Source organism: Mytilus edulis, unplaced genomic scaffold, assembly GCF_963676685.1.
Source record: "Mytilus edulis unplaced genomic scaffold, xbMytEdul2.2 SCAFFOLD_1195, whole genome shotgun sequence".
Taxonomy (NCBI): domain Eukaryota; kingdom Metazoa; phylum Mollusca; class Bivalvia; order Mytilida; family Mytilidae; genus Mytilus; species Mytilus edulis.
In genome coordinates, this window is record NW_027268033.1 from 1 (window position 1) to 26,979 (window position 26,979).

Here is a 26,979-nt window from a genome sequence, read left to right on the forward strand (position 1 = left end):
CATCGTCAGTCGGAAGTCATCTGATAAGTTCTTAAATTTCCATTAGCAAGTCTGAATTAGGAAACTTAGCCTTTGTTAAATTATAGTAACTAGAGTTAAATTCGGCAAACAATTTTGGATTGTAGCCGCAGGCGATATTTTCAATATTCAAGTTTGTCTTGAACATTTTGTCTATAAATTATCATGATTGATTCGTGTTGAATCGTATATTTTTCAAAAAGTAAGGAAAACACGATTTTATTTTTTTTACAGCCAAAGGGAGGGGTACAGGTTTAGCAGGATCGATAATAACCTGAGCGTTATAGACTAAAAATTCCATTAGGTTGGAAGAAGGACTCCGTGGCGCAACGGTAGCGCGTCTGACTCCAGATCAGAAGGTTGCGTGTTCGAATCACGTCGGGGTCATATGTATTTTTGATGCAATTTTCTAGAAATATTGAAAAGGTCTCACATTCAACGTTTGAGTCAATTGAAAGAAACTGATTGAAAACTGTGTGAGTGAAAGAGATACCTACTTGATGCCTGTTTCTCGTTCAAGTTACATGTCAGTGAAACACAAAGATTCTCACATACGTTATTCTTAATTTGTATCTAACAGTTTTCCTTCAATAACAATTTAATTTCAGACGGAAGATATGAAAGCTAACGATTTTTATCAAAATCAAAGTATTTACTGGCAAATCACCGTTTATCTCCCCGAAATTGTTAGGATTGATACTGAGAGTGTGTGCCTTTTTCTTCCTCTATGCATGATACCTTAACGATCTTCCTCAGTCAACAGTTGAGCTGAATGAACTCTGTCATATTAACATCTGAATTCATTCAAAATGGTCGTTTTCAGGACAGAATCAATCTGTGGTTAACTTATCGATAACTTTGATTCCTACTTGTCTTTGAGCGCGTTGAGTGAGCAGTGTGTGTGATTCATTACAAAAAGTGGATATCAAAAAGTCTGCGTCGTCGACAGGATTCGAACCTGTGCGGGGAGACCCCAATAGATTTCTAGTCTATCGCCTTAACCACTCGGCCACGACGACTTGATACATTCGTCCAAAATTAACTCCTTTATACTTAATACCAGATGCGACAACAACCTGTCGTAAGTGCCACATCGTCAGTCGGAAGTCATCTGATAAGTTCTTAAATTTCCATTAGCAAGTCTGAATTAGGAAACTTAGCCTTTGTTAAATTATAGTAACTAGAGTTAAATTCGGCAAACAATTTTGGATTGTAGCCGCAGGCGATATTTTCAATATTCAAGTTTGTCTTGAACATTTTGTCTATAAATTATCATGATTGATTCGTGTTGAATCGTATATTTTTCAAAAAGTAAGGAAAACACGATTTTATTTTTTTACAGCCAAAGGGAGGGGTACAGGTTTAGCAGGATCGATAATAACCTGAGCGTTATAGACTAAAAATTCCATTAGGTTGGAAGAAGGACTCCGTGGCGCAACGGTAGCGCGTCTGACTCCAGATCAGAAGGTTGCGTGTTCGAATCACGTCGGGGTCATATGTATTTTGATGCAATTTTCTAGAAATATTGAAAAGGTCTCACATTCAACGTTTGAGTCAATTGAAAGAAACTGATTGAAAACTGTGTGAGTGAAAGAGATACCTACTTGATGCCTGTTTCTCGTTCAAGTTACATGTCAGTGAAACACAAAGATTCTCACATACGTTATTCTTAATTTGTATCTAACAGTTTTCCTTCAATAACAATTTAATTTCAGACGGAAGATATGAAAGCTAACGATTTTTATCAAAATCAAAGTATTTACTGGCAAATCACCGTTTATCTCCCGAAATTGTTAGGATTGATACTGAGAGTGTGTGCCTTTTTCTTCCTCTATGCATGATACCTTAACGATCTTCCTCAGTCAACAGTTGAGCTGAATGAACTCTGTCATATTAACATCTGAATTCATTCAAAATGGTCGTTTTCAGGACAGAATCAATCTGTGGTTAACTTATCGATAACTTTGATTCCTACTTGTCTTTGAGCGCGTTGAGTGAGCAGTGTGTGTGATTCATTACAAAAAGTGGATATCAAAAAGTCTGCGTCGTCGACAGGATTCGAACCTGTGCGGGAGACCCCAATAGATTTCTAGTCTATCGCCTTAACCACTCGGCCACGACGACTTGATACATTCGTCCAAAATTAACTCCTTTATACTTAATACCAGATGCGACAACAACCTGTCGTAAGTGCCACATCGTCAGTCGGAAGTCATCTGATAAGTTCTTAAATTTCCATTAGCAAGTCTGAATTAGGAAACTTAGCCTTTGTTAAATTATAGTAACTAGAGTTAAATTCGGCAAACAATTTTGGATTGTAGCCGCAGGCGATATTTTCAATATTCAAGTTTGTCTTGAACATTTTGTCTATAAATTATCATGATTGATTCGTGTTGAATCGTATATTTTTCAAAAAGTAAGGAAAACACGATTTTATTTTTTTTACAGCCAAAGGGAGGGGTACAGGTTTAGCAGGATCGATAATAACCTGAGCGTTATAGACTAAAAATTCCATTAGGTTGGAAGAAGGACTCCGTGGCGCAACGGTAGCGCGTCTGACTCCAGATCAGAAGGTTGCGTGTTCGAATCACGTCGGGGTCATATGTATTTTTGATGCAATTTTCTAGAAATATTGAAAAGGTCTCACATTCAACGTTTGAGTCAATTGAAAGAAACTGATTGAAAACTGTGTGAGTGAAAGAGATACCTACTTGATGCCTGTTTCTCGTTCAAGTTACATGTCAGTGAAACACAAAGATTCTCACATACGTTATTCTTAATTTGTATCTAACAGTTTTCCTTCAATAACAATTTAATTTCAGACGGAAGATATGAAAGCTAACGATTTTTATCAAAATCAAAGTATTACTGGCAAATCACCGTTTATCTCCCCGAAATTGTTAGGATTGATACTGAGAGTGTGTGCCTTTTTCTTCCTCTATGCATGATACCTTAACGATCTTCCTCAGTCAACAGTTGAGCTGAATGAACTCTGTCATATTAACATCTGAATTCATTCAAAATGGTCGTTTTCAGGACAGAATCAATCTGTGGTTAACTTATCGATAACTTTGATTCCTACTTGTCTTTGAGCGCGTTGAGTGAGCAGTGTGTGTGATTCATTACAAAAAGTGGATATCAAAAAGTCTGCGTCGTCGACAGGATTCGAACCTGTGCGGGGAGACCCCAATAGATTTCTAGTCTATCGCCTTAACCACTCGGCCACGACGACTTGATACATTCGTCCAAAATTAACTCCTTTATACTTAATACCAGATGCGACAACAACCTGTCGTAAGTGCCACATCGTCAGTCGGAAGTCATCTGATAAGTTCTTAAATTTCCATTAGCAAGTCTGAATTAGGAAACTTAGCCTTTGTTAAATTATAGTAACTAGAGTTAAATTCGGCAAACAATTTTGGATTGTAGCCGCAGGCGATATTTTCAATATTCAAGTTTGTCTTGAACATTTTGTCTATAAATTATCATGATTGATTCGTGTTGAATCGTATATTTTTCAAAAAGTAAGGAAAACACGATTTTATTTTTTTTACAGCCAAAGGGAGGGGTACAGGTTTAGCAGGATCGATAATAACCTGAGCGTTATTGAACAGATATATCATGTTAAGGAGGGGTATTTGCGAAAAATACCAGTCGAGAGAATGTTAAATTTCACGAGCCGTAAGGCGAGGGAAATTCATTCTCAAGACTGGTATTTTTCGCAAATATCCCTCAATAACATGATATATCTGTTTAATTACACCGAATGTTAATGTACTAAAACGCATTGATGATCGTGACGTTACAAGCGTCCAGTCGGATAGAGTATTTTTTGGCAAATACCACGGCAGAGAGGGTAAAAAAGGCATATCCTTTTAGCAAATACCCCGGCGGCGTTAAAAATGAACGATATTCATTTGATAACAGTAAATTGGTGAAAAATACACTGGCTATTAACCAATCAAAACCCCGGATTCTTACATAAGGTGTAATTAAGACTAAAAATTCCATTAGGTTGGAAGAAGGACTCCGTGGCGCAACGGTAGCGCGTCTGACTCCAGATCAGAAGGTTGCGTGTTCGAATCACGTCGGGGTCATATGTATTTTTGATGCAATTTTCTAGAAATATTGAAAAGGTCTCACATTCAACGTTTGAGTCAATTGAAAGAAACTGATTGAAAACTGTGTGAGTGAAAGAGATACCTACTTGATGCCTGTTTCTCGTTCAAGTTACATGTCAGTGAAACACAAAGATTCTCACATACGTTATTCTTAATTTGTATCTAACAGTTTTCCTTCAATAACAATTTAATTTCAGACGGAAGATATGAAAGCTAACGATTTTTATCAAAATCAAAGTATTTACTGGCAAATCACCGTTTATCTCCCCGAAATTGTTAGGATTGATACTGAGAGTGTGTGCCTTTTTCTTCCTCTATGCATGATACCTTAACGATCTTCCTCAGTCAACAGTTGAGCTGAATGAACTCTGTCATATTAACATCTGAATTCATTCAAAATGGTCGTTTTCAGGACAGAATCAATCTGTGGTTAACTTATCGATAACTTTGATTCCTACTTGTCTTTGAGCGCGTTGAGTGAGCAGTGTGTGTGATTCATTACAAAAAGTGGATATCAAAAAGTCTGCGTCGTCGACAGGATTCGAACCTGTGCGGGGAGACCCCAATAGATTTCTAGTCTATCGCCTTAACCACTCGGCCACGACGACTTGATACATTCGTCCAAAATTAACTCCTTTATACTTAATACCAGATGCGACAACAACCTGTCGTAAGTGCCACATCGTCAGTCGGAAGTCTTAAATTTCCATTAGCAAGTCTGAATTAGGAAACTTAGCCTTTGTTAAATTATAGTAACTAGAGTTAAATTCGGCAAACAATTTTGGATTGTAGCCGCAGGCGATATTTTCAATATTCAAGTTTGTCTTGAACATTTTGTCTATAAATTATCATGATTGATTCGTGTTGAATCGTATATTTTTCAAAAAGTAAGGAAAACACGATTTTATTTTTTTTACAGCCAAAGGGAGGGGTACAGGTTTAGCAGGATCGATAATAACCTGAGCGTTATAGACTAAAAATTCCATTAGGTTGGAAGAAGGACTCCGTGGCGCAACGGTAGCGCGTCTGACTCCAGATCAGAAGGTTGCGTGTTCGAATCACGTCGGGGTCATATGTATTTTTGATGCAATTTTCTAGAAATATTGAAAAGGTCTCACATTCAACGTTTGAGTCAATTGAAAGAAACTGATTGAAAACTGTGTGAGTGAAAGAGATACCTACTTGATGCCTGTTTCTCGTTCAAGTTACATGTCAGTGAAACACAAAGATTCTCACATACGTTATTCTTAATTTGTATCTAACAGTTTTCCTTCAATAACAATTTAATTTCAGACGGAAGATATGAAAGCTAACGATTTTTATCAAAATCAAAGTATTTACTGGCAAATCACCGTTTATCTCCCCGAAATTGTTAGGATTGATACTGAGAGTGTGTGCCTTTTTCTTCCTCTATGCATGATACCTTAACGATCTTCCTCAGTCAACAGTTGAGCTGAATGAACTCTGTCATATTAACATCTGAATTCATTCAAAATGGTCGTTTTCAGGACAGAATCAATCTGTGGTTAACTTATCGATAACTTTGATTCCTACTTGTCTTTGAGCGCGTTGAGTGAGCAGTGTGTGTGATTCATTACAAAAAGTGGATATCAAAAAGTCTGCGTCGTCGACAGGATTCGAACCTGTGCGGGGAGACCCCAATAGATTTCTAGTCTATCGCCTTAACCACTCGGCCACGACGACTTGATACATTCGTCCAAAATTAACTCCTTTATACTTAATACCAGATGCGACAACAACCTGTCGTAAGTGCCACATCGTCAGTCGGAAGTCTTAAATTTCCATTAGCAAGTCTGAATTAGGAAACTTAGCCTTTGTTAAATTATAGTAACTAGAGTTAAATTCGGCAAACAATTTTGGATTGTAGCCGCAGGCGATATTTTCAATATTCAAGTTTGTCTTGAACATTTTGTCTATAAATTATCATGATTGATTCGTGTTGAATCGTATATTTTTCAAAAAGTAAGGAAAACACGATTTTATTTTTTTTACAGCCAAAGGGAGGGGTACAGGTTTAGCAGGATCGATAATAACCTGAGCGTTATAGACTAAAAATTCCATTAGGTTGGAAGAAGGACTCCGTGGCGCAACGGTAGCGCGTCTGACTCCAGATCAGAAGGTTGCGTGTTCGAATCACGTCGGGGTCATATGTATTTTTGATGCAATTTTCTAGAAATATTGAAAAGGTCTCACATTCAACGTTTGAGTCAATTGAAAGAAACTGATTGAAAACTGTGTGAGTGAAAGAGATACCTACTTGATGCCTGTTTCTCGTTCAAGTTACATGTCAGTGAAACACAAAGATTCTCACATACGTTATTCTTAATTTGTATCTAACAGTTTTCCTTCAATAACAATTTAATTTCAGACGGAAGATATGAAAGCTAACGATTTTTATCAAAATCAAAGTATTTACTGGCAAATCACCGTTTATCTCCCCGAAATTGTTAGGATTGATACTGAGAGTGTGTGCCTTTTTCTTCCTCTATGCATGATACCTTAACGATCTTCCTCAGTCAACAGTTGAGCTGAATGAACTCTGTCATATTAACATCTGAATTCATTCAAAATGGTCGTTTTCAGGACAGAATCAATCTGTGGTTAACTTATCGATAACTTTGATTCCTACTTGTCTTTGAGCGCGTTGAGTGAGCAGTGTGTGTGATTCATTACAAAAAGTGGATATCAAAAAGTCTGCGTCGTCGACAGGATTCGAACCTGTGCGGGGAGACCCCAATAGATTTCTAGTCTATCGCCTTAACCACTCGGCCACGACGACTTGATACATTCGTCCAAAATTAACTCCTTTATACTTAATACCAGATGCGACAACAACCTGTCGTAAGTGCCACATCGTCAGTCGGAAGTCTTAAATTTCCATTAGCAAGTCTGAATTAGGAAACTTAGCCTTTGTTAAATTATAGTAACTAGAGTTAAATTCGGCAAACAATTTTGGATTGTAGCCGCAGGCGATATTTTCAATATTCAAGTTTGTCTTGAACATTTTGTCTATAAATTATCATGATTGATTCGTGTTGAATCGTATATTTTTCAAAAAGTAAGGAAAACACGATTTTATTTTTTTTACAGCCAAAGGGAGGGGTACAGGTTTAGCAGGATCGATAATAACCTGAGCGTTATAGACTAAAAATTCCATTAGGTTGGAAGAAGGACTCCGTGGCGCAACGGTAGCGCGTCTGACTCCAGATCAGAAGGTTGCGTGTTCGAATCACGTCGGGGTCATATGTATTTTTGATGCAATTTTCTAGAAATATTGAAAAGGTCTCACATTCAACGTTTGAGTCAATTGAAAGAAACTGATTGAAAACTGTGTGAGTGAAAGAGATACCTACTTGATGCCTGTTTCTCGTTCAAGTTACATGTCAGTGAAACACAAAGATTCTCACATACGTTATTCTTAATTTGTATCTAACAGTTTTCCTTCAATAACAATTTAATTTCAGACGGAAGATATGAAAGCTAACGATTTTTATCAAAATCAAAGTATTTACTGGCAAATCACCGTTTATCTCCCCGAAATTGTTAGGATTGATACTGAGAGTGTGTGCCTTTTTCTTCCTCTATGCATGATACCTTAACGATCTTCCTCAGTCAACAGTTGAGCTGAATGAACTCTGTCATATTAACATCTGAATTCATTCAAAATGGTCGTTTTCAGGACAGAATCAATCTGTGGTTAACTTATCGATAACTTTGATTCCTACTTGTCTTTGAGCGCGTTGAGTGAGCAGTGTGTGTGATTCATTACAAAAAGTGGATATCAAAAAGTCTGCGTCGTCGACAGGATTCGAACCTGTGCGGGGAGACCCCAATAGATTTCTAGTCTATCGCCTTAACCACTCGGCCACGACGACTTGATACATTCGTCCAAAATTAACTCCTTTATACTTAATACCAGATGCGACAACAACCTGTCGTAAGTGCCACATCGTCAGTCGGAAGTCTTAAATTTCCATTAGCAAGTCTGAATTAGGAAACTTAGCCTTTGTTAAATTATAGTAACTAGAGTTAAATTCGGCAAACAATTTTGGATTGTAGCCGCAGGCGATATTTTCAATATTCAAGTTTGTCTTGAACATTTTGTCTATAAATTATCATGATTGATTCGTGTTGAATCGTATATTTTTCAAAAAGTAAGGAAAACACGATTTTATTTTTTTTACAGCCAAAGGGAGGGGTACAGGTTTAGCAGGATCGATAATAACCTGAGCGTTATAGACTAAAAATTCCATTAGGTTGGAAGAAGGACTCCGTGGCGCAACGGTAGCGCGTCTGACTCCAGATCAGAAGGTTGCGTGTTCGAATCACGTCGGGGTCATATGTATTTTTGATGCAATTTTCTAGAAATATTGAAAAGGTCTCACATTCAACGTTTGAGTCAATTGAAAGAAACTGATTGAAAACTGTGTGAGTGAAAGAGATACCTACTTGATGCCTGTTTCTCGTTCAAGTTACATGTCAGTGAAACACAAAGATTCTCACATACGTTATTCTTAATTTGTATCTAACAGTTTTCCTTCAATAACAATTTAATTTCAGACGGAAGATATGAAAGCTAACGATTTTTATCAAAATCAAAGTATTTACTGGCAAATCACCGTTTATCTCCCCGAAATTGTTAGGATTGATACTGAGAGTGTGTGCCTTTTTCTTCCTCTATGCATGATACCTTAACGATCTTCCTCAGTCAACAGTTGAGCTGAATGAACTCTGTCATATTAACATCTGAATTCATTCAAAATGGTCGTTTTCAGGACAGAATCAATCTGTGGTTAACTTATCGATAACTTTGATTCCTACTTGTCTTTGAGCGCGTTGAGTGAGCAGTGTGTGTGATTCATTACAAAAAGTGGATATCAAAAAGTCTGCGTCGTCGACAGGATTCGAACCTGTGCGGGGAGACCCCAATAGATTTCTAGTCTATCGCCTTAACCACTCGGCCACGACGACTTGATACATTCGTCCAAAATTAACTCCTTTATACTTAATACCAGATGCGACAACAACCTGTCGTAAGTGCCACATCGTCAGTCGGAAGTCTTAAATTTCCATTAGCAAGTCTGAATTAGGAAACTTAGCCTTTGTTAAATTATAGTAACTAGAGTTAAATTCGGCAAACAATTTTGGATTGTAGCCGCAGGCGATATTTTCAATATTCAAGTTTGTCTTGAACATTTTGTCTATAAATTATCATGATTGATTCGTGTTGAATCGTATATTTTTCAAAAAGTAAGGAAAACACGATTTTATTTTTTTTACAGCCAAAGGGAGGGGTACAGGTTTAGCAGGATCGATAATAACCTGAGCGTTATAGACTAAAAATTCCATTAGGTTGGAAGAAGGACTCCGTGGCGCAACGGTAGCGCGTCTGACTCCAGATCAGAAGGTTGCGTGTTCGAATCACGTCGGGGTCATATGTATTTTTGATGCAATTTTCTAGAAATATTGAAAAGGTCTCACATTCAACGTTTGAGTCAATTGAAAGAAACTGATTGAAAACTGTGTGAGTGAAAGAGATACCTACTTGATGCCTGTTTCTCGTTCAAGTTACATGTCAGTGAAACACAAAGATTCTCACATACGTTATTCTTAATTTGTATCTAACAGTTTTCCTTCAATAACAATTTAATTTCAGACGGAAGATATGAAAGCTAACGATTTTTATCAAAATCAAAGTATTTACTGGCAAATCACCGTTTATCTCCCCGAAATTGTTAGGATTGATACTGAGAGTGTGTGCCTTTTTCTTCCTCTATGCATGATACCTTAACGATCTTCCTCAGTCAACAGTTGAGCTGAATGAACTCTGTCATATTAACATCTGAATTCATTCAAAATGGTCGTTTTCAGGACAGAATCAATCTGTGGTTAACTTATCGATAACTTTGATTCCTACTTGTCTTTGAGCGCGTTGAGTGAGCAGTGTGTGTGATTCATTACAAAAAGTGGATATCAAAAAGTCTGCGTCGTCGACAGGATTCGAACCTGTGCGGGGAGACCCCAATAGATTTCTAGTCTATCGCCTTAACCACTCGGCCACGACGACTTGATACATTCGTCCAAAATTAACTCCTTTATACTTAATACCAGATGCGACAACAACCTGTCGTAAGTGCCACATCGTCAGTCGGAAGTCATCTGATAAGTTCTTAAATTTCCATTAGCAAGTCTGAATTAGGAAACTTAGCCTTTGTTAAATTATAGTAACTAGAGTTAAATTCGGCAAACAATTTTGGATTGTAGCCGCAGGCGATATTTTCAATATTCAAGTTTGTCTTGAACATTTTGTCTATAAATTATCATGATTGATTCGTGTTGAATCGTATATTTTTCAAAAAGTAAGGAAAACACGATTTTATTTTTTTTACAGCCAAAGGGAGGGGTACAGGTTTAGCAGGATCGATAATAACCTGAGCGTTATAGACTAAAAATTCCATTAGGTTGGAAGAAGGACTCCGTGGCGCAACGGTAGCGCGTCTGACTCCAGATCAGAAGGTTGCGTGTTCGAATCACGTCGGGGTCATATGTATTTTTGATGCAATTTTCTAGAAATATTGAAAAGGTCTCACATTCAACGTTTGAGTCAATTGAAAGAAACTGATTGAAAACTGTGTGAGTGAAAGAGATACCTACTTGATGCCTGTTTCTCGTTCAAGTTACATGTCAGTGAAACACAAAGATTCTCACATACGTTATTCTTAATTTGTATCTAACAGTTTTCCTTCAATAACAATTTAATTTCAGACGGAAGATATGAAAGCTAACGATTTTTATCAAAATCAAAGTATTTACTGGCAAATCACCGTTTATCTCCCCGAAATTGTTAGGATTGATACTGAGAGTGTGTGCCTTTTTCTTCCTCTATGCATGATACCTTAACGATCTTCCTCAGTCAACAGTTGAGCTGAATGAACTCTGTCATATTAACATCTGAATTCATTCAAAATGGTCGTTTTCAGGACAGAATCAATCTGTGGTTAACTTATCGATAACTTTGATTCCTACTTGTCTTTGAGCGCGTTGAGTGAGCAGTGTGTGTGATTCATTACAAAAAGTGGATATCAAAAAGTCTGCGTCGTCGACAGGATTCGAACCTGTGCGGGGAGACCCCAATAGATTTCTAGTCTATCGCCTTAACCACTCGGCCACGACGACTTGATACATTCGTCCAAAATTAACTCCTTTATACTTAATACCAGATGCGACAACAACCTGTCGTAAGTGCCACATCGTCAGTCGGAAGTCATCTGATAAGTTCTTAAATTTCCATTAGCAAGTCTGAATTAGGAAACTTAGCCTTTGTTAAATTATAGTAACTAGAGTTAAATTCGGCAAACAATTTTGGATTGTAGCCGCAGGCGATATTTTCAATATTCAAGTTTGTCTTGAACATTTTGTCTATAAATTATCATGATTGATTCGTGTTGAATCGTATATTTTTCAAAAAGTAAGGAAAACACGATTTTATTTTTTTTACAGCCAAAGGGAGGGGTACAGGTTTAGCAGGATCGATAATAACCTGAGCGTTATTGAACAGATATATCATGTTAAGGAGGGGTATTTGCGAAAAATACCAGTCGAGAGAATGTTAAATTTCACGAGCCGTAAGGCGAGGGAAATTCATTCTCAAGACTGGTATTTTTCGCAAATATCCCTCAATAACATGATATATCTGTTTAATTACACCGAATGTTAATGTACTAAAACGCATTGATGATCGTGACGTTACAAGCGTCCAGTCGGATAGAGTATTTTTTGGCAAATACCACGGCAGAGAGGGTAAAAAAGGCATATCCTTTTAGCAAATACCCCGGCGGCGTTAAAAATGAACGATATTCATTTGATAACAGTAAATTGGTGAAAAATACACTGGCTATTAACCAATCAAAACCCCGGATTCTTACATAAGGTGTAATTAAGACTAAAAATTCCATTAGGTTGGAAGAAGGACTCCGTGGCGCAACGGTAGCGCGTCTGACTCCAGATCAGAAGGTTGCGTGTTCGAATCACGTCGGGGTCATATGTATTTTTGATGCAATTTTCTAGAAATATTGAAAAGGTCTCACATTCAACGTTTGAGTCAATTGAAAGAAACTGATTGAAAACTGTGTGAGTGAAAGAGATACCTACTTGATGCCTGTTTCTCGTTCAAGTTACATGTCAGTGAAACACAAAGATTCTCACATACGTTATTCTTAATTTGTATCTAACAGTTTTCCTTCAATAACAATTTAATTTCAGACGGAAGATATGAAAGCTAACGATTTTTATCAAAATCAAAGTATTTACTGGCAAATCACCGTTTATCTCCCCGAAATTGTTAGGATTGATACTGAGAGTGTGTGCCTTTTTCTTCCTCTATGCATGATACCTTAACGATCTTCCTCAGTCAACAGTTGAGCTGAATGAACTCTGTCATATTAACATCTGAATTCATTCAAAATGGTCGTTTTCAGGACAGAATCAATCTGTGGTTAACTTATCGATAACTTTGATTCCTACTTGTCTTTGAGCGCGTTGAGTGAGCAGTGTGTGTGATTCATTACAAAAAGTGGATATCAAAAAGTCTGCGTCGTCGACAGGATTCGAACCTGTGCGGGGAGACCCCAATAGATTTCTAGTCTATCGCCTTAACCACTCGGCCACGACGACTTGATACATTCGTCCAAAATTAACTCCTTTATACTTAATACCAGATGCGACAACAACCTGTCGTAAGTGCCACATCGTCAGTCGGAAGTCATCTGATAAGTTCTTAAATTTCCATTAGCAAGTCTGAATTAGGAAACTTAGCCTTTGTTAAATTATAGTAACTAGAGTTAAATTCGGCAAACAATTTTGGATTGTAGCCGCAGGCGATATTTTCAATATTCAAGTTTGTCTTGAACATTTTGTCTATAAATTATCATGATTGATTCGTGTTGAATCGTATATTTTTCAAAAAGTAAGGAAAACACGATTTTATTTTTTTTACAGCCAAAGGGAGGGGTACAGGTTTAGCAGGATCGATAATAACCTGAGCGTTATTGAACAGATATATCATGTTAAGGAGGGGTATTTGCGAAAAATACCAGTCGAGAGAATGTTAAATTTCACGAGCCGTAAGGCGAGGGAAATTCATTCTCAAGACTGGTATTTTTCGCAAATATCCCTCAATAACATGATATATCTGTTTAATTACACCGAATGTTAATGTACTAAAACGCATTGATGATCGTGACGTTACAAGCGTCCAGTCGGATAGAGTATTTTTTGGCAAATACCACGGCAGAGAGGGTAAAAAAGGCATATCCTTTTAGCAAATACCCCGGCGGCGTTAAAAATGAACGATATTCATTTGATAACAGTAAATTGGTGAAAAATACACTGGCTATTAACCAATCAAAACCCCGGATTCTTACATAAGGTGTAATTAAGACTAAAAATTCCATTAGGTTGGAAGAAGGACTCCGTGGCGCAACGGTAGCGCGTCTGACTCCAGATCAGAAGGTTGCGTGTTCGAATCACGTCGGGGTCATATGTATTTTTGATGCAATTTTCTAGAAATATTGAAAAGGTCTCACATTCAACGTTTGAGTCAATTGAAAGAAACTGATTGAAAACTGTGTGAGTGAAAGAGATACCTACTTGATGCCTGTTTCTCGTTCAAGTTACATGTCAGTGAAACACAAAGATTCTCACATACGTTATTCTTAATTTGTATCTAACAGTTTTCCTTCAATAACAATTTAATTTCAGACGGAAGATATGAAAGCTAACGATTTTTATCAAAATCAAAGTATTTACTGGCAAATCACCGTTTATCTCCCCGAAATTGTTAGGATTGATACTGAGAGTGTGTGCCTTTTTCTTCCTCTATGCATGATACCTTAACGATCTTCCTCAGTCAACAGTTGAGCTGAATGAACTCTGTCATATTAACATCTGAATTCATTCAAAATGGTCGTTTTCAGGACAGAATCAATCTGTGGTTAACTTATCGATAACTTTGATTCCTACTTGTCTTTGAGCGCGTTGAGTGAGCAGTGTGTGTGATTCATTACAAAAAGTGGATATCAAAAAGTCTGCGTCGTCGACAGGATTCGAACCTGTGCGGGGAGACCCCAATAGATTTCTAGTCTATCGCCTTAACCACTCGGCCACGACGACTTGATACATTCGTCCAAAATTAACTCCTTTATACTTAATACCAGATGCGACAACAACCTGTCGTAAGTGCCACATCGTCAGTCGGAAGTCATCTGATAAGTTCTTAAATTTCCATTAGCAAGTCTGAATTAGGAAACTTAGCCTTTGTTAAATTATAGTAACTAGAGTTAAATTCGGCAAACAATTTTGGATTGTAGCCGCAGGCGATATTTTCAATATTCAAGTTTGTCTTGAACATTTTGTCTATAAATTATCATGATTGATTCGTGTTGAATCGTATATTTTTCAAAAAGTAAGGAAAACACGATTTTATTTTTTTTACAGCCAAAGGGAGGGGTACAGGTTTAGCAGGATCGATAATAACCTGAGCGTTATAGACTAAAAATTCCATTAGGTTGGAAGAAGGACTCCGTGGCGCAACGGTAGCGCGTCTGACTCCAGATCAGAAGGTTGCGTGTTCGAATCACGTCGGGGTCATATGTATTTTTGATGCAATTTTCTAGAAATATTGAAAAGGTCTCACATTCAACGTTTGAGTCAATTGAAAGAAACTGATTGAAAACTGTGTGAGTGAAAGAGATACCTACTTGATGCCTGTTTCTCGTTCAAGTTACATGTCAGTGAAACACAAAGATTCTCACATACGTTATTCTTAATTTGTATCTAACAGTTTTCCTTCAATAACAATTTAATTTCAGACGGAAGATATGAAAGCTAACGATTTTTATCAAAATCAAAGTATTTACTGGCAAATCACCGTTTATCTCCCCGAAATTGTTAGGATTGATACTGAGAGTGTGTGCCTTTTTCTTCCTCTATGCATGATACCTTAACGATCTTCCTCAGTCAACAGTTGAGCTGAATGAACTCTGTCATATTAACATCTGAATTCATTCAAAATGGTCGTTTTCAGGACAGAATCAATCTGTGGTTAACTTATCGATAACTTTGATTCCTACTTGTCTTTGAGCGCGTTGAGTGAGCAGTGTGTGTGATTCATTACAAAAAGTGGATATCAAAAAGTCTGCGTCGTCGACAGGATTCGAACCTGTGCGGGGAGACCCCAATAGATTTCTAGTCTATCGCCTTAACCACTCGGCCACGACGACTTGATACATTCGTCCAAAATTAACTCCTTTATATTTAATACCAGATGCGACAACAACCTGTCGTAAGTGCCACATCGTCAGTCGGAAGTCATCTGATAAGTTCTTAAATTTCCATTAGCAAGTCTGAATTAGGAAACTTAGCCTTTGTTAAATTATAGTAACTAGAGTTAAATTCGGCAAACAATTTTGGATTGTAGCCGCAGGCGATATTTTCAATATTCAAGTTTGTCTTGAACATTTTGTCTATAAATTATCATGATTGATTCGTGTTGAATCGTATATTTTTCAAAAAGTAAGGAAAACACGATTTTATTTTTTTTACAGCCAAAGGGAGGGGTACAGGTTTAGCAGGATCGATAATAACCTGAGCGTTATAGACTAAAAATTCCATTAGGTTGGAAGAAGGACTCCGTGGCGCAACGGTAGCGCGTCTGACTCCAGATCAGAAGGTTGCGTGTTCGAATCACGTCGGGGTCATATGTATTTTTGATGCAATTTTCTAGAAATATTGAAAAGGTCTCACATTCAACGTTTGAGTCAATTGAAAGAAACTGATTGAAAACTGTGTGAGTGAAAGAGATACCTACTTGATGCCTGTTTCTCGTTCAAGTTACATGTCAGTGAAACACAAAGATTCTCACATACGTTATTCTTAATTTGTATCTAACAGTTTTCCTTCAATAACAATTTAATTTCAGACGGAAGATATGAAAGCTAACGATTTTTATCAAAATCAAAGTATTTACTGGCAAATCACCGTTTATCTCCCCGAAATTGTTAGGATTGATACTGAGAGTGTGTGCCTTTTTCTTCCTCTATGCATGATACCTTAACGATCTTCCTCAGTCAACAGTTGAGCTGAATGAACTCTGTCATATTAACATCTGAATTCATTCAAAATGGTCGTTTTCAGGACAGAATCAATCTGTGGTTAACTTATCGATAACTTTGATTCCTACTTGTCTTTGAGCGCGTTGAGTGAGCAGTGTGTGTGATTCATTACAAAAAGTGGATATCAAAAAGTCTGCGTCGTCGACAGGATTCGAACCTGTGCGGGGAGACCCCAATAGATTTCTAGTCTATCGCCTTAACCACTCGGCCACGACGACTTGATACATTCGTCCAAAATTAACTCCTTTATACTTAATACCAGATGCGACAACAACCTGTCGTAAGTGCCACATCGTCAGTCGGAAGTCTTAAATTTCCATTAGCAAGTCTGAATTAGGAAACTTAGCCTTTGTTAAATTATAGTAACTAGAGTTAAATTCGGCAAACAATTTTGGATTGTAGCCGCAGGCGATATTTTCAATATTCAAGTTTGTCTTGAACATTTTGTCTATAAATTATCATGATTGATTCGTGTTGAATCGTATATTTTTCAAAAAGTAAGGAAAACACGATTTTATTTTTTTTACAGCCAAAGGGAGGGGTACAGGTTTAGCAGGATCGATAATAACCTGAGCGTTATAGACTAAAAATTCCATTAGGTTGGAAGAAGGACTCCGTGGCGCAACGGTAGCGCGTCTGACTCCAGATCAGAAGGTTGCGTGTTCGAATCACGTCGGGGTCATATGTATTTTTGATGCAATTTTCTAGAAATATTGAAAAGGTCTCACATTCAACGTTTGAGTCAATTGAAAGAAACTGATTGAAAACTGTGTGAGTGAAAGAGATACCTACTTGATGCCTGTTTCTCGTTCAAGTTACATGTCAGTGAAACACAAAGATTCTCACATACGTTATTCTTAATTTGTATCTAACAGTTTTCCTTCAATAACAATTTAATTTCAGACGGAAGATATGAAAGCTAACGATTTTTATCAAAATCAAAGTATTTACTGGCAAATCACCGTTTATCTCCCCGAAATTGTTAGGATTGATACTGAGAGTGTGTGCCTTTTTCTTCCTCTATGCATGATACCTTAACGATCTTCCTCAGTCAACAGTTGAGCTGAATGAACTCTGTCATATTAACATCTGAATTCATTCAAAATGGTCGTTTTCAGGACAGAATCAATCTGTGGTTAACTTATCGATAACTTTGATTCCTACTTGTCTTTGAGCGCGTTGAGTGAGCAGTGTGTGTGATTCATTACAAAAAGTGGATATCAAAAAGTCTGCGTCGTCGACAGGATTCGAACCTGTGCGGGGAGACCCCAATAGATTTCTAGTCTATCGCCTTAACCACTCGGCCACGACGACTTGATACATTCGTCCAAAATTAACTCCTTTATACTTAATACCAGATGCGACAACAACCTGTCGTAAGTGCCACATCGTCAGTCGGAAGTCTTAAATTTCCATTAGCAAGTCTGAATTAGGAAACTTAGCCTTTGTTAAATTATAGTAACTAGAGTTAAATTCGGCAAACAATTTTGGATTGTAGCCGCAGGCGATATTTTCAATATTCAAGTTTGTCTTGAACATTTTGTCTATAAATTATCATGATTGATTCGTGTTGAATCGTATATTTTTCAAAAAGTAAGGAAAACACGATTTTATTTTTTTTACAGCCAAAGGGAGGGGTACAGGTTTAGCAGGATCGATAATAACCTGAGCGTTATAGACTAAAAATTCCATTAGGTTGGAAGAAGGACTCCGTGGCGCAACGGTAGCGCGTCTGACTCCAGATCAGAAGGTTGCGTGTTCGAATCACGTCGGGGTCATATGTATTTTTGATGCAATTTTCTAGAAATATTGAAAAGGTCTCACATTCAACGTTTGAGTCAATTGAAAGAAACTGATTGAAAACTGTGTGAGTGAAAGAGATACTTACTTGATGCCTGTTTCTCGTTCAAGTTACATGTCAGTGAAACACAAAGATTCTCACATACGTTATTCTTAATTTGTATCTAACAGTTTTCCTTCAATAACAATTTAATTTCAGACGGAAGATATGAAAGCTAACGATTTTTATCAAAATCAAAGTATTTACTGGCAAATCACCGTTTATCTCCCCGAAATTGTTAGGATTGATACTGAGAGTGTGTGCCTTTTTCTTCCTCTATGCATGATACCTTAACGATCTTCCTCAGTCAACAGTTGAGCTGAATGAACTCTGTCATATTAACATCTGAATTCATTCAAAATGGTCGTTTTCAGGACAGAATCAATCTGTGGTTAACTTATCGATAACTTTGATTCCTACTTGTCTTTGAGCGCGTTGAGTGAGCAGTGTGTGTGATTCATTACAAAAAGTGGATATCAAAAAGTCTGCGTCGTCGACAGGATTCGAACCTGTGCGGGGAGACCCCAATTGATTTCTAGTCTATCGCCTTAACCACTCGGCCACGACGACTTGATACATTCGTCCAAAATTAACTCCTTTATACTTAATACCAGATGCGACAACAACCTGTCGTAAGTGCCACATCGTCAGTCGGAAGTCTTAAATTTCCATTAGCAAGTCTGAATTAGGAAACTTAGCCTTTGTTAAATTATAGTAACTAGAGTTAAATTCGGCAAACAATTTTGGATTGTAGCCGCAGGCGATATTTTCAATATTCAAGTTTGTCTTGAACATTTTGTCTATAAATTATCATGATTGATTCGTGTTGAATCGTATATTTTTCAAAAAGTAAGGAAAACACGATTTTATTTTTTTTACAGCCAAAGGGAGGGGTACAGGTTTAGCAGGATCGATAATAACCTGAGCGTTATAGACTAAAAATTCCATTAGGTTGGAAGAAGGACTCCGTGGCGCAACGGTAGCGCGTCTGACTCCAGATCAGAAGGTTGCGTGTTCGAATCACGTCGGGGTCATATGTATTTTTGATGCAATTTTCTAGAAATATTGAAAAGGTCTCACATTCAACGTTTGAGTCAATTGAAAGAAACTGATTGAAAACTGTGTGAGTGAAAGAGATACCTACTTGATGCCTGTTTCTCGTTCAAGTTACATGTCAGTGAAACACAAAGATTCTCACATACGTTATTCTTAATTTGTATCTAACAGTTTTCCTTCAATAACAATTTAATTTCAGACGGAAGATATGAAAGCTAACGATTTTTATCAAAATCAAAGTATTTACTGGCAAATCACCGTTTATCTCCCCGAAATTGTTAGGATTGATACTGAGAGTGTGTGCCTTTTTCTTCCTCTATGCATGATACCTTAACGATCTTCCTCAGTCAACAGTTGAGCTGAATGAACTCTGTCATATTAACATCTGAATTCATTCAAAATGGTCGTTTTCAGGACAGAATCAATCTGTGGTTAACTTATCGATAACTTTGATTCCTACTTGTCTTTGAGCGCGTTGAGTGAGCAGTGTGTGTGATTCATTACAAAAAGTGGATATCAAAAAGTCTGCGTCGTCGACAGGATTCGAACCTGTGCGGGGAGACCCCAATAGATTTCTAGTCTATCGCCTTAACCACTCGGCCACGACGACTTGATACATTCGTCCAAAATTAACTCCTTTATACTTAATACCAGATGCGACAACAACCTGTCGTAAGTGCCACATCGTCAGTCGGAAGTCTTAAATTTCCATTAGCAAGTCTGAATTAGGAAACTTAGCCTTTGTTAAATTATAGTAACTAGAGTTAAATTCGGCAAACAATTTTGGATTGTAGCCGCAGGCGATATTTTCAATATTCAAGTTTGTCTTGAACATTTTGTCTATAAATTATCATGATTGATTCGTGTTGAATCGTATATTTTTCAAAAAGTAAGGAAAACACGATTTTATTTTTTTTACAGCCAAAGGGAGGGGTACAGGTTTAGCAGGATCGATAATAACCTGAGCGTTATAGACTAAAAATTCCATTAGGTTGGAAGAAGGACTCCGTGGCGCAACGGTAGCGCGTCTGACTCCAGATCAGAAGGTTGCGTGTTCGAATCACGTCGGGGTCATATGTATTTTTGATGCAATTTTCTAGAAATATTGAAAAGGTCTCACATTCAACGTTTGAGTCAATTGAAAGAAACTGATTGAAAACTGTGTGAGTGAAAGAGATACCTACTTGATGCCTGTTTCTCGTTCAAGTTACATGTCAGTGAAACACAAAGATTCTCACATACGTTATTCTTAATTTGTATCTAACAGTTTTCCTTCAATAACAATTTAATTTCAGACGGAAGATATGAAAGCTAACGATTTTTATCAAAATCAAAGTATTTACTGGCAAATCACCGTTTATCTCCCCGAAATTGTTAGGATTGATACTGAGAGTGTGTGCCTTTTTCTTCCTCTATGCATGATACCTTAACGATCTTCCTCAGTCAACAGTTGAGCTGAATGAACTCTGTCATATTAACATCTGAATTCATTCAAAATGGTCGTTTTCAGGACAGAATCAATCTGTGGTTAACTTATCGATAACTTTGATTCCTACTTGTCTTTGAGCGCGTTGAGTGAGCAGTGTGTGTGATTCATTACAAAAAGTGGATATCAAAAAGTCTGCGTCGTCGACAGGATTCGAACCTGTGCGGGGAGACCCCAATAGATTTCTAGTCTATCGCCTTAACCACTCGGCCACGACGACTTGATACATTCGTCCAAAATTAACTCCTTTATACTTAATACCAGATGCGACAACAACCTGTCGTAAGTGCCACATCGTCAGTCGGAAGTCTTAAATTTCCATTAGCAAGTCTGAATTAGGAAACTTAGCCTTTGTTAAATTATAGTAACTAGAGTTAAATTCGGCAAACAATTTTGGATTGTAGCCGCAGGCGATATTTTCAATATTCAAGTTTGTCTTGAACATTTTGTCTATAAATTATCATGATTGATTCGTGTTGAATCGTATATTTTTCAAAAAGTAAGGAAAACACGATTTTATTTTTTTTACAGCCAAAGGGAGGGGTACAGGTTTAGCAGGATCGATAATAACCTGAGCGTTATAGACTAAAAATTCCATTAGGTTGGAAGAAGGACTCCGTGGCGCAACGGTAGCGCGTCTGACTCCAGATCAGAAGGTTGCGTGTTCGAATCACGTCGGGGTCATATGTATTTTTGATGCAATTTTCTAGAAATATTGAAAAGGTCTCACATTCAACGTTTGAGTCAATTGAAAGAAACTGATTGAAAACTGTGTGAGTGAAAGAGATACCTACTTGATGCCTGTTTCTCGTTCAAGTTACATGTCAGTGAAACACAAAGATTCTCACATACGTTATTCTTAATTTGTATCTAACAGTTTTCCTTCAATAACAATTTAATTTCAGACGGAAGATATGAAAGCTAACGATTTTTATCAAAATCAAAGTATTTACTGGCAAATCACCGTTTATCTCCCCGAAATTGTTAGGATTGATACTGAGAGTGTGTGCCTTTTTCTTCCTCTATGCATGATACCTTAACGATCTTCCTCAGTCAACAGTTGAGCTGAATGAACTCTGTCATATTAACATCTGAATTCATTCAAAATGGTCGTTTTCAGGACAGAATCAATCTGTGGTTAACTTATCGATAACTTTGATTCCTACTTGTCTTTGAGCGCGTTGAGTGAGCAGTGTGTGTGATTCATTACAAAAAGTGGATATCAAAAAGTCTGCGTCGTCGACAGGATTCGAACCTGTGCGGGGAGACCCCAATAGATTTCTAGTCTATCGCCTTAACCACTCGGCCACGACGACTTGATACATTCGTCCAAAATTAACTCCTTTATACTTAATACCAGATGCGACAACAACCTGTCGTAAGTGCCACATCGTCAGTCGGAAGTCTTAAATTTCCATTAGCAAGTCTGAATTAGGAAACTTAGCCTTTGTTAAATTATAGTAACTAGAGTTAAATTCGGCAAACAATTTTGGATTGTAGCCGCAGGCGATATTTTCAATATTCAAGTTTGTCTTGAACATTTTGTCTATAAATTATCATGATTGATTCGTGTTGAATCGTATATTTTTCAAAAAGTAAGGAAAACACGATTTTATTTTTTTTACAGCCAAAGGGAGGGGTACAGGTTTAGCAGGATCGATAATAACCTGAGCGTTATAGACTAAAAATTCCATTAGGTTGGAAGAAGGACTCCGTGGCGCAACGGTAGCGCGTCTGACTCCAGATCAGAAGGTTGCGTGTTCGAATCACGTCGGGGTCATATGTATTTTTGATGCAATTTTCTAGAAATATTGAAAAGGTCTCACATTCAACGTTTGAGTCAATTGAAAGAAACTGATTGAAAACTGTGTGAGTGAAAGAGATACCTACTTGATGCCTGTTTCTCGTTCAAGTTACATGTCAGTGAAACACAAAGATTCTCACATACGTTATTCTTAATTTGTATCTAACAGTTTTCCTTCAATAACAATTTAATTTCAGACGGAAGATATGAAAGCTAACGATTTTTATCAAAATCAAAGTATTTACTGGCAAATCACCGTTTATCTCCCCGAAATTGTTAGGATTGATACTGAGAGTGTGTGCCTTTTTCTTCCTCTATGCATGATACCTTAACGATCTTCCTCAGTCAACAGTTGAGCTGAATGAACTCTGTCATATTAACATCTGAATTCATTCAAAATGGTCGTTTTCAGGACAGAATCAATCTGTGGTTAACTTATCGATAACTTTGATTCCTACTTGTCTTTGAGCGCGTTGAGTGAGCAGTGTGTGTGATTCATTACAAAAAGTGGATATCAAAAAGTCTGCGTCGTCGACAGGATTCGAACCTGTGCGGGGAGACCCCAATAGATTTCTAGTCTATCGCCTTAACCACTCGGCCACGACGACTTGATACATTCGTCCAAAATTAACTCCTTTATACTTAATACCAGATGCGACAACAACCTGTCGTAAGTGCCACATCGTCAGTCGGAAGTCTTAAATTTCCATTAGCAAGTCTGAATTAGGAAACTTAGCCTTTGTTAAATTATAGTAACTAGAGTTAAATTCGGCAAACAATTTTGGATTGTAGCCGCAGGCGATATTTTCAATATTCAAGTTTGTCTTGAACATTTTGTCTATAAATTATCATGATTGATTCGTGTTGAATCGTATATTTTTCAAAAAGTAAGGAAAACACGATTTTATTTTTTTTACAGCCAAAGGGAGGGGTACAGGTTTAGCAGGATCGATAATAACCTGAGCGTTATAGACTAAAAATTCCATTAGGTTGGAAGAAGGACTCCGTGGCGCAACGGTAGCGCGTCTGACTCCAGATCAGAAGGTTGCGTGTTCGAATCACGTCGGGGTCATATGTATTTTTGATGCAATTTTCTAGAAATATTGAAAAGGTCTCACATTCAACGTTTGAGTCAATTGAAAGAAACTGATTGAAAACTGTGTGAGTGAAAGAGATACCTACTTGATGCCTGTTTCTCGTTCAAGTTACATGTCAGTGAAACACAAAGATTCTCACATACGTTATTCTTAATTTGTATCTAACAGTTTTCCTTCAATAACAATTTAATTTCAGACGGAAGATATGAAAGCTAACGATTTTTATCAAAATCAAAGTATTTACTGGCAAATCACCGTTTATCTCCCCGAAATTGTTAGGATTGATACTGAGAGTGTGTGCCTTTTTCTTCCTCTATGCATGATACCTTAACGATCTTCCTCAGTCAACAGTTGAGCTGAATGAACTCTGTCATATTAACATCTGAATTCATTCAAAATGGTCGTTTTCAGGACAGAATCAATCTGTGGTTAACTTATCGATAACTTTGATTCCTACTTGTCTTTGAGCGCGTTGAGTGAGCAGTGTGTGTGATTCATTACAAAAAGTGGATATCAAAAAGTCTGCGTCGTCGACAGGATTCGAACCTGTGCGGGGAGACCCCAATAGATTTCTAGTCTATCGCCTTAACCACTCGGCCACGACGACTTGATACATTCGTCCAAAATTAACTCCTTTATTGATGCCAGATGCGACAACAACCTGTCGTAAGTGCCACATCGTCAGTCGGAAGTCTTAAATTTCCATTAGCAAGTCTGAATTAGGAAACTTAGCCTTTGTTAAATTATAGTAACTAGAGTTAAATTCGGCAAACAATTTTGGATTGTAGCCGCAGGCGATATTTTCAATATTCAAGTTTGTCTTGAACATTTTGTCTATAAATTATCATGATTGATTCGTGTTGAATCGTATATTTTTCAAAAAGTAAGGAAAACACGATTTTATTTTTTTTACAGCCAAAGGGAGGGGTACAGGTTTAGCAGGATCGATAATAACCTGAGCGTTATAGACTAAAAATTCCATTAGGTTGGAAGAAGGACTCCGTGGCGCAACGGTAGCGCGTCTGACTCCAGATCAGAAGGTTGCGTGTTCGAATCACGTCGGGGTCATATGTATTTTTGATGCAATTTTCTAGAAATATTGAAAAGGTCTCACATTCAACGTTTGAGTCAATTGAAAGAAACTGATTGAAAACTGTGTGAGTGAAAGAGATACCTACTTGATGCCTGTTTCTCGTTCAAGTTACATGTCAGTGAAACACAAAGATTCTCACATACGTTATTCTTAATTTGTATCTAACAGTTTTCCTTCAATAACAATTTAATTTCAGACGGAAGATATGAAAGCTAACGATTTTTATCAAAATCAAAGTATTTACTGGCAAATCACCGTTTATCTCCCCGAAATTGTTAGGATTGATACTGAGAGTGTGTGCCTTTTTCTTCCTCTATGCATGATACCTTAACGATCTTCCTCAGTCAACAGTTGAGCTGAATGAACTCTGTCATATTAACATCTGAATTCATTCAAAATGGTCGTTTTCAGGACAGAATCAATCTGTGGTTAACTTATCGATAACTTTGATTCCTACTTGTCTTTGAGCGCGTTGAGTGAGCAGTGTGTGTGATTCATTACAAAAAGTGGATATCAAAAAGTCTGCGTCGTCGACAGGATTCGAACCTGTGCGGGGAGACCCCAATAGATTTCTAGTCTATCGCCTTAACCACTCGGCCACGACGACTTGATACATTCGTCCAAAATTAACTCCTTTATACTTAATACCAGATGCGACAACAACCTGTCGTAAGTGCCACATCGTCAGTCGGAAGTCTTAAATTTCCATTAGCAAGTCTGAATTAGGAAACTTAGCCTTTGTTAAATTATAGTAACTAGAGTTAAATTCGGCAAACAATTTTGGATTGTAGCCGCAGGCGATATTTTCAATATTCAAGTTTGTCTTGAACATTTTGTCTATAAATTATCATGATTGATTCGTGTTGAATCGTATATTTTTCAAAAAGTAAGGAAAACACGATTTTATTTTTTTTACAGCCAAAGGGAGGGGTACAGGTTTAGCAGGATCGATAATAACCTGAGCGTTATAGACTAAAAATTCCATTAGGTTGGAAGAAGGACTCCGTGGCGCAACGGTAGCGCGTCTGACTCCAGATCAGAAGGTTGCGTGTTCGAATCACGTCGGGGTCATATGTATTTTTGATGCAATTTTCTAGAAATATTGAAAAGGTCTCACATTCAACGTTTGAGTCAATTGAAAGAAACTGATTGAAAACTGTGTGAGTGAAAGAGATACCTACTTGATGCCTGTTTCTCGTTCAAGTTACATGTCAGTGAAACACAAAGATTCTCACATACGTTATTCTTAATTTGTATCTAACAGTTTTCCTTCAATAACAATTTAATTTCAGACGGAAGATATGAAAGCTAACGATTTTTATCAAAATCAAAGTATTTACTGGCAAATCACCGTTTATCTCCCCGAAATTGTTAGGATTGATACTGAGAGTGTGTGCCTTTTTCTTCCTCTATGCATGATACCTTAACGATCTTCCTCAGTCAACAGTTGAGCTGAATGAACTCTGTCATATTAACATCTGAATTCATTCAAAATGGTCGTTTTCAGGACAGAATCAATCTGTGGTTAACTTATCGATAACTTTGATTCCTACTTGTCTTTGAGCGCGTTGAGTGAGCAGTGTGTGTGATTCATTACAAAAAGTGGATATCAAAAAGTCTGCGTCGTCGACAGGATTCGAACCTGTGCGGGGAGACCCCAATAGATTTCTAGTCTATCGCCTTAACCACTCGGCCACGACGACTTGATACATTCGTCCAAAATTAACTCCTTTATACTTAATACCAGATGCGACAACAACCTGTCGTAAGTGCCACATCGTCAGTCGGAAGTCTTAAATTTCCATTAGCAAGTCTGAATTAGGAAACTTAGCCTTTGTTAAATTATAGTAACTAGAGTTAAATTCGGCAAACAATTTTGGATTGTAGCCGCAGGCGATATTTTCAATATTCAAGTTTGTCTTGAACATTTTGTCTATAAATTATCATGATTGATTCGTGTTGAATCGTATATTTTTCAAAAAGTAAGGAAAACACGATTTTATTTTTTTTACAGCCAAAGGGAGGGGTACAGGTTTAGCAGGATCGATAATAACCTGAGCGTTATAGACTAAAAATTCCATTAGGTTGGAAGAAGGACTCCGTGGCGCAACGGTAGCGCGTCTGACTCCAGATCAGAAGGTTGCGTGTTCGAATCACGTCGGGGTCATATGTATTTTTGATGCAATTTTCTAGAAATATTGAAAAGGTCTCACATTCAACGTTTGAGTCAATTGAAAGAAACTGATTGAAAACTGTGTGAGTGAAAGAGATAC

The 26,979-nt window shown here is 37.4% G+C and overlaps 47 non-coding genes across 47 annotated transcripts; 24 read left to right on the top strand and 23 right to left on the bottom strand.

Annotated features, from left to right (window-relative positions):
* The first annotated feature begins 333 nt into the window (after positions 1–333).
* Positions 334–405, top strand: Trnaw-cca (transfer RNA tryptophan (anticodon CCA)). Its single transcript has one exon. It is a non-coding gene; the product is annotated as a tRNA-Trp (tRNA).
* A 550-nt stretch (positions 406–955) lies between these two features.
* On the bottom strand, positions 956–1,037 carry Trnas-aga (transfer RNA serine (anticodon AGA)). Its single transcript has one exon. It is a non-coding gene; the product is annotated as a tRNA-Ser (tRNA).
* Positions 1,038–1,441: 404 nt separating this feature from the next.
* Positions 1,442–1,513, top strand: Trnaw-cca (transfer RNA tryptophan (anticodon CCA)). The gene has a single exon. It is a non-coding gene; the product is annotated as a tRNA-Trp (tRNA).
* Positions 1,514–2,061: 548 nt separating this feature from the next.
* On the bottom strand, positions 2,062–2,142 carry Trnas-aga (transfer RNA serine (anticodon AGA)). Its single transcript has one exon. It is a non-coding gene; the product is annotated as a tRNA-Ser (tRNA).
* A 405-nt stretch (positions 2,143–2,547) lies between these two features.
* On the top strand, positions 2,548–2,619 carry Trnaw-cca (transfer RNA tryptophan (anticodon CCA)). Its single transcript has one exon. It is a non-coding gene; the product is annotated as a tRNA-Trp (tRNA).
* Positions 2,620–3,168: 549 nt separating this feature from the next.
* Trnas-aga (transfer RNA serine (anticodon AGA)) lies at positions 3,169–3,250 on the bottom strand. Its single transcript has one exon. It is a non-coding gene; the product is annotated as a tRNA-Ser (tRNA).
* Positions 3,251–4,043: 793 nt separating this feature from the next.
* On the top strand, positions 4,044–4,115 carry Trnaw-cca (transfer RNA tryptophan (anticodon CCA)). Its single transcript has one exon. It is a non-coding gene; the product is annotated as a tRNA-Trp (tRNA).
* Positions 4,116–4,665: 550 nt separating this feature from the next.
* Trnas-aga (transfer RNA serine (anticodon AGA)) lies at positions 4,666–4,747 on the bottom strand. Its single transcript has one exon. It is a non-coding gene; the product is annotated as a tRNA-Ser (tRNA).
* A 392-nt stretch (positions 4,748–5,139) lies between these two features.
* On the top strand, positions 5,140–5,211 carry Trnaw-cca (transfer RNA tryptophan (anticodon CCA)). Its single transcript has one exon. It is a non-coding gene; the product is annotated as a tRNA-Trp (tRNA).
* A 550-nt stretch (positions 5,212–5,761) lies between these two features.
* On the bottom strand, positions 5,762–5,843 carry Trnas-aga (transfer RNA serine (anticodon AGA)). The gene has a single exon. It is a non-coding gene; the product is annotated as a tRNA-Ser (tRNA).
* A 392-nt stretch (positions 5,844–6,235) lies between these two features.
* Trnaw-cca (transfer RNA tryptophan (anticodon CCA)) lies at positions 6,236–6,307 on the top strand. Its single transcript has one exon. It is a non-coding gene; the product is annotated as a tRNA-Trp (tRNA).
* A 550-nt stretch (positions 6,308–6,857) lies between these two features.
* On the bottom strand, positions 6,858–6,939 carry Trnas-aga (transfer RNA serine (anticodon AGA)). The gene has a single exon. It is a non-coding gene; the product is annotated as a tRNA-Ser (tRNA).
* Positions 6,940–7,331: 392 nt separating this feature from the next.
* On the top strand, positions 7,332–7,403 carry Trnaw-cca (transfer RNA tryptophan (anticodon CCA)). Its single transcript has one exon. It is a non-coding gene; the product is annotated as a tRNA-Trp (tRNA).
* Positions 7,404–7,953: 550 nt separating this feature from the next.
* Positions 7,954–8,035, bottom strand: Trnas-aga (transfer RNA serine (anticodon AGA)). Its single transcript has one exon. It is a non-coding gene; the product is annotated as a tRNA-Ser (tRNA).
* A 392-nt stretch (positions 8,036–8,427) lies between these two features.
* On the top strand, positions 8,428–8,499 carry Trnaw-cca (transfer RNA tryptophan (anticodon CCA)). The gene has a single exon. It is a non-coding gene; the product is annotated as a tRNA-Trp (tRNA).
* Positions 8,500–9,049: 550 nt separating this feature from the next.
* On the bottom strand, positions 9,050–9,131 carry Trnas-aga (transfer RNA serine (anticodon AGA)). Its single transcript has one exon. It is a non-coding gene; the product is annotated as a tRNA-Ser (tRNA).
* A 392-nt stretch (positions 9,132–9,523) lies between these two features.
* On the top strand, positions 9,524–9,595 carry Trnaw-cca (transfer RNA tryptophan (anticodon CCA)). Its single transcript has one exon. It is a non-coding gene; the product is annotated as a tRNA-Trp (tRNA).
* A 550-nt stretch (positions 9,596–10,145) lies between these two features.
* On the bottom strand, positions 10,146–10,227 carry Trnas-aga (transfer RNA serine (anticodon AGA)). The gene has a single exon. It is a non-coding gene; the product is annotated as a tRNA-Ser (tRNA).
* A 405-nt stretch (positions 10,228–10,632) lies between these two features.
* Positions 10,633–10,704, top strand: Trnaw-cca (transfer RNA tryptophan (anticodon CCA)). Its single transcript has one exon. It is a non-coding gene; the product is annotated as a tRNA-Trp (tRNA).
* A 550-nt stretch (positions 10,705–11,254) lies between these two features.
* On the bottom strand, positions 11,255–11,336 carry Trnas-aga (transfer RNA serine (anticodon AGA)). The gene has a single exon. It is a non-coding gene; the product is annotated as a tRNA-Ser (tRNA).
* Positions 11,337–12,129: 793 nt separating this feature from the next.
* On the top strand, positions 12,130–12,201 carry Trnaw-cca (transfer RNA tryptophan (anticodon CCA)). The gene has a single exon. It is a non-coding gene; the product is annotated as a tRNA-Trp (tRNA).
* A 550-nt stretch (positions 12,202–12,751) lies between these two features.
* Positions 12,752–12,833, bottom strand: Trnas-aga (transfer RNA serine (anticodon AGA)). The gene has a single exon. It is a non-coding gene; the product is annotated as a tRNA-Ser (tRNA).
* Positions 12,834–13,626: 793 nt separating this feature from the next.
* Positions 13,627–13,698, top strand: Trnaw-cca (transfer RNA tryptophan (anticodon CCA)). Its single transcript has one exon. It is a non-coding gene; the product is annotated as a tRNA-Trp (tRNA).
* A 550-nt stretch (positions 13,699–14,248) lies between these two features.
* On the bottom strand, positions 14,249–14,330 carry Trnas-aga (transfer RNA serine (anticodon AGA)). Its single transcript has one exon. It is a non-coding gene; the product is annotated as a tRNA-Ser (tRNA).
* Positions 14,331–14,735: 405 nt separating this feature from the next.
* On the top strand, positions 14,736–14,807 carry Trnaw-cca (transfer RNA tryptophan (anticodon CCA)). The gene has a single exon. It is a non-coding gene; the product is annotated as a tRNA-Trp (tRNA).
* A 550-nt stretch (positions 14,808–15,357) lies between these two features.
* Positions 15,358–15,439, bottom strand: Trnas-aga (transfer RNA serine (anticodon AGA)). The gene has a single exon. It is a non-coding gene; the product is annotated as a tRNA-Ser (tRNA).
* Positions 15,440–15,844: 405 nt separating this feature from the next.
* On the top strand, positions 15,845–15,916 carry Trnaw-cca (transfer RNA tryptophan (anticodon CCA)). Its single transcript has one exon. It is a non-coding gene; the product is annotated as a tRNA-Trp (tRNA).
* A 550-nt stretch (positions 15,917–16,466) lies between these two features.
* Trnas-aga (transfer RNA serine (anticodon AGA)) lies at positions 16,467–16,548 on the bottom strand. Its single transcript has one exon. It is a non-coding gene; the product is annotated as a tRNA-Ser (tRNA).
* Positions 16,549–16,940: 392 nt separating this feature from the next.
* Positions 16,941–17,012, top strand: Trnaw-cca (transfer RNA tryptophan (anticodon CCA)). Its single transcript has one exon. It is a non-coding gene; the product is annotated as a tRNA-Trp (tRNA).
* Positions 17,013–17,562: 550 nt separating this feature from the next.
* Trnas-aga (transfer RNA serine (anticodon AGA)) lies at positions 17,563–17,644 on the bottom strand. The gene has a single exon. It is a non-coding gene; the product is annotated as a tRNA-Ser (tRNA).
* A 392-nt stretch (positions 17,645–18,036) lies between these two features.
* Trnaw-cca (transfer RNA tryptophan (anticodon CCA)) lies at positions 18,037–18,108 on the top strand. The gene has a single exon. It is a non-coding gene; the product is annotated as a tRNA-Trp (tRNA).
* Positions 18,109–18,658: 550 nt separating this feature from the next.
* Trnas-aga (transfer RNA serine (anticodon AGA)) lies at positions 18,659–18,740 on the bottom strand. Its single transcript has one exon. It is a non-coding gene; the product is annotated as a tRNA-Ser (tRNA).
* A 392-nt stretch (positions 18,741–19,132) lies between these two features.
* Trnaw-cca (transfer RNA tryptophan (anticodon CCA)) lies at positions 19,133–19,204 on the top strand. The gene has a single exon. It is a non-coding gene; the product is annotated as a tRNA-Trp (tRNA).
* A 550-nt stretch (positions 19,205–19,754) lies between these two features.
* Positions 19,755–19,836, bottom strand: Trnas-aga (transfer RNA serine (anticodon AGA)). The gene has a single exon. It is a non-coding gene; the product is annotated as a tRNA-Ser (tRNA).
* A 392-nt stretch (positions 19,837–20,228) lies between these two features.
* Trnaw-cca (transfer RNA tryptophan (anticodon CCA)) lies at positions 20,229–20,300 on the top strand. The gene has a single exon. It is a non-coding gene; the product is annotated as a tRNA-Trp (tRNA).
* A 550-nt stretch (positions 20,301–20,850) lies between these two features.
* Trnas-aga (transfer RNA serine (anticodon AGA)) lies at positions 20,851–20,932 on the bottom strand. The gene has a single exon. It is a non-coding gene; the product is annotated as a tRNA-Ser (tRNA).
* A 392-nt stretch (positions 20,933–21,324) lies between these two features.
* Trnaw-cca (transfer RNA tryptophan (anticodon CCA)) lies at positions 21,325–21,396 on the top strand. The gene has a single exon. It is a non-coding gene; the product is annotated as a tRNA-Trp (tRNA).
* Positions 21,397–21,946: 550 nt separating this feature from the next.
* On the bottom strand, positions 21,947–22,028 carry Trnas-aga (transfer RNA serine (anticodon AGA)). Its single transcript has one exon. It is a non-coding gene; the product is annotated as a tRNA-Ser (tRNA).
* Positions 22,029–22,420: 392 nt separating this feature from the next.
* Trnaw-cca (transfer RNA tryptophan (anticodon CCA)) lies at positions 22,421–22,492 on the top strand. The gene has a single exon. It is a non-coding gene; the product is annotated as a tRNA-Trp (tRNA).
* Positions 22,493–23,042: 550 nt separating this feature from the next.
* On the bottom strand, positions 23,043–23,124 carry Trnas-aga (transfer RNA serine (anticodon AGA)). The gene has a single exon. It is a non-coding gene; the product is annotated as a tRNA-Ser (tRNA).
* A 392-nt stretch (positions 23,125–23,516) lies between these two features.
* On the top strand, positions 23,517–23,588 carry Trnaw-cca (transfer RNA tryptophan (anticodon CCA)). The gene has a single exon. It is a non-coding gene; the product is annotated as a tRNA-Trp (tRNA).
* Positions 23,589–24,138: 550 nt separating this feature from the next.
* On the bottom strand, positions 24,139–24,220 carry Trnas-aga (transfer RNA serine (anticodon AGA)). Its single transcript has one exon. It is a non-coding gene; the product is annotated as a tRNA-Ser (tRNA).
* A 389-nt stretch (positions 24,221–24,609) lies between these two features.
* Positions 24,610–24,681, top strand: Trnaw-cca (transfer RNA tryptophan (anticodon CCA)). Its single transcript has one exon. It is a non-coding gene; the product is annotated as a tRNA-Trp (tRNA).
* A 550-nt stretch (positions 24,682–25,231) lies between these two features.
* On the bottom strand, positions 25,232–25,313 carry Trnas-aga (transfer RNA serine (anticodon AGA)). The gene has a single exon. It is a non-coding gene; the product is annotated as a tRNA-Ser (tRNA).
* Positions 25,314–25,705: 392 nt separating this feature from the next.
* Positions 25,706–25,777, top strand: Trnaw-cca (transfer RNA tryptophan (anticodon CCA)). The gene has a single exon. It is a non-coding gene; the product is annotated as a tRNA-Trp (tRNA).
* A 550-nt stretch (positions 25,778–26,327) lies between these two features.
* On the bottom strand, positions 26,328–26,409 carry Trnas-aga (transfer RNA serine (anticodon AGA)). The gene has a single exon. It is a non-coding gene; the product is annotated as a tRNA-Ser (tRNA).
* Positions 26,410–26,801: 392 nt separating this feature from the next.
* Trnaw-cca (transfer RNA tryptophan (anticodon CCA)) lies at positions 26,802–26,873 on the top strand. The gene has a single exon. It is a non-coding gene; the product is annotated as a tRNA-Trp (tRNA).
* Positions 26,874–26,979: the final 106 nt, after the last annotated feature.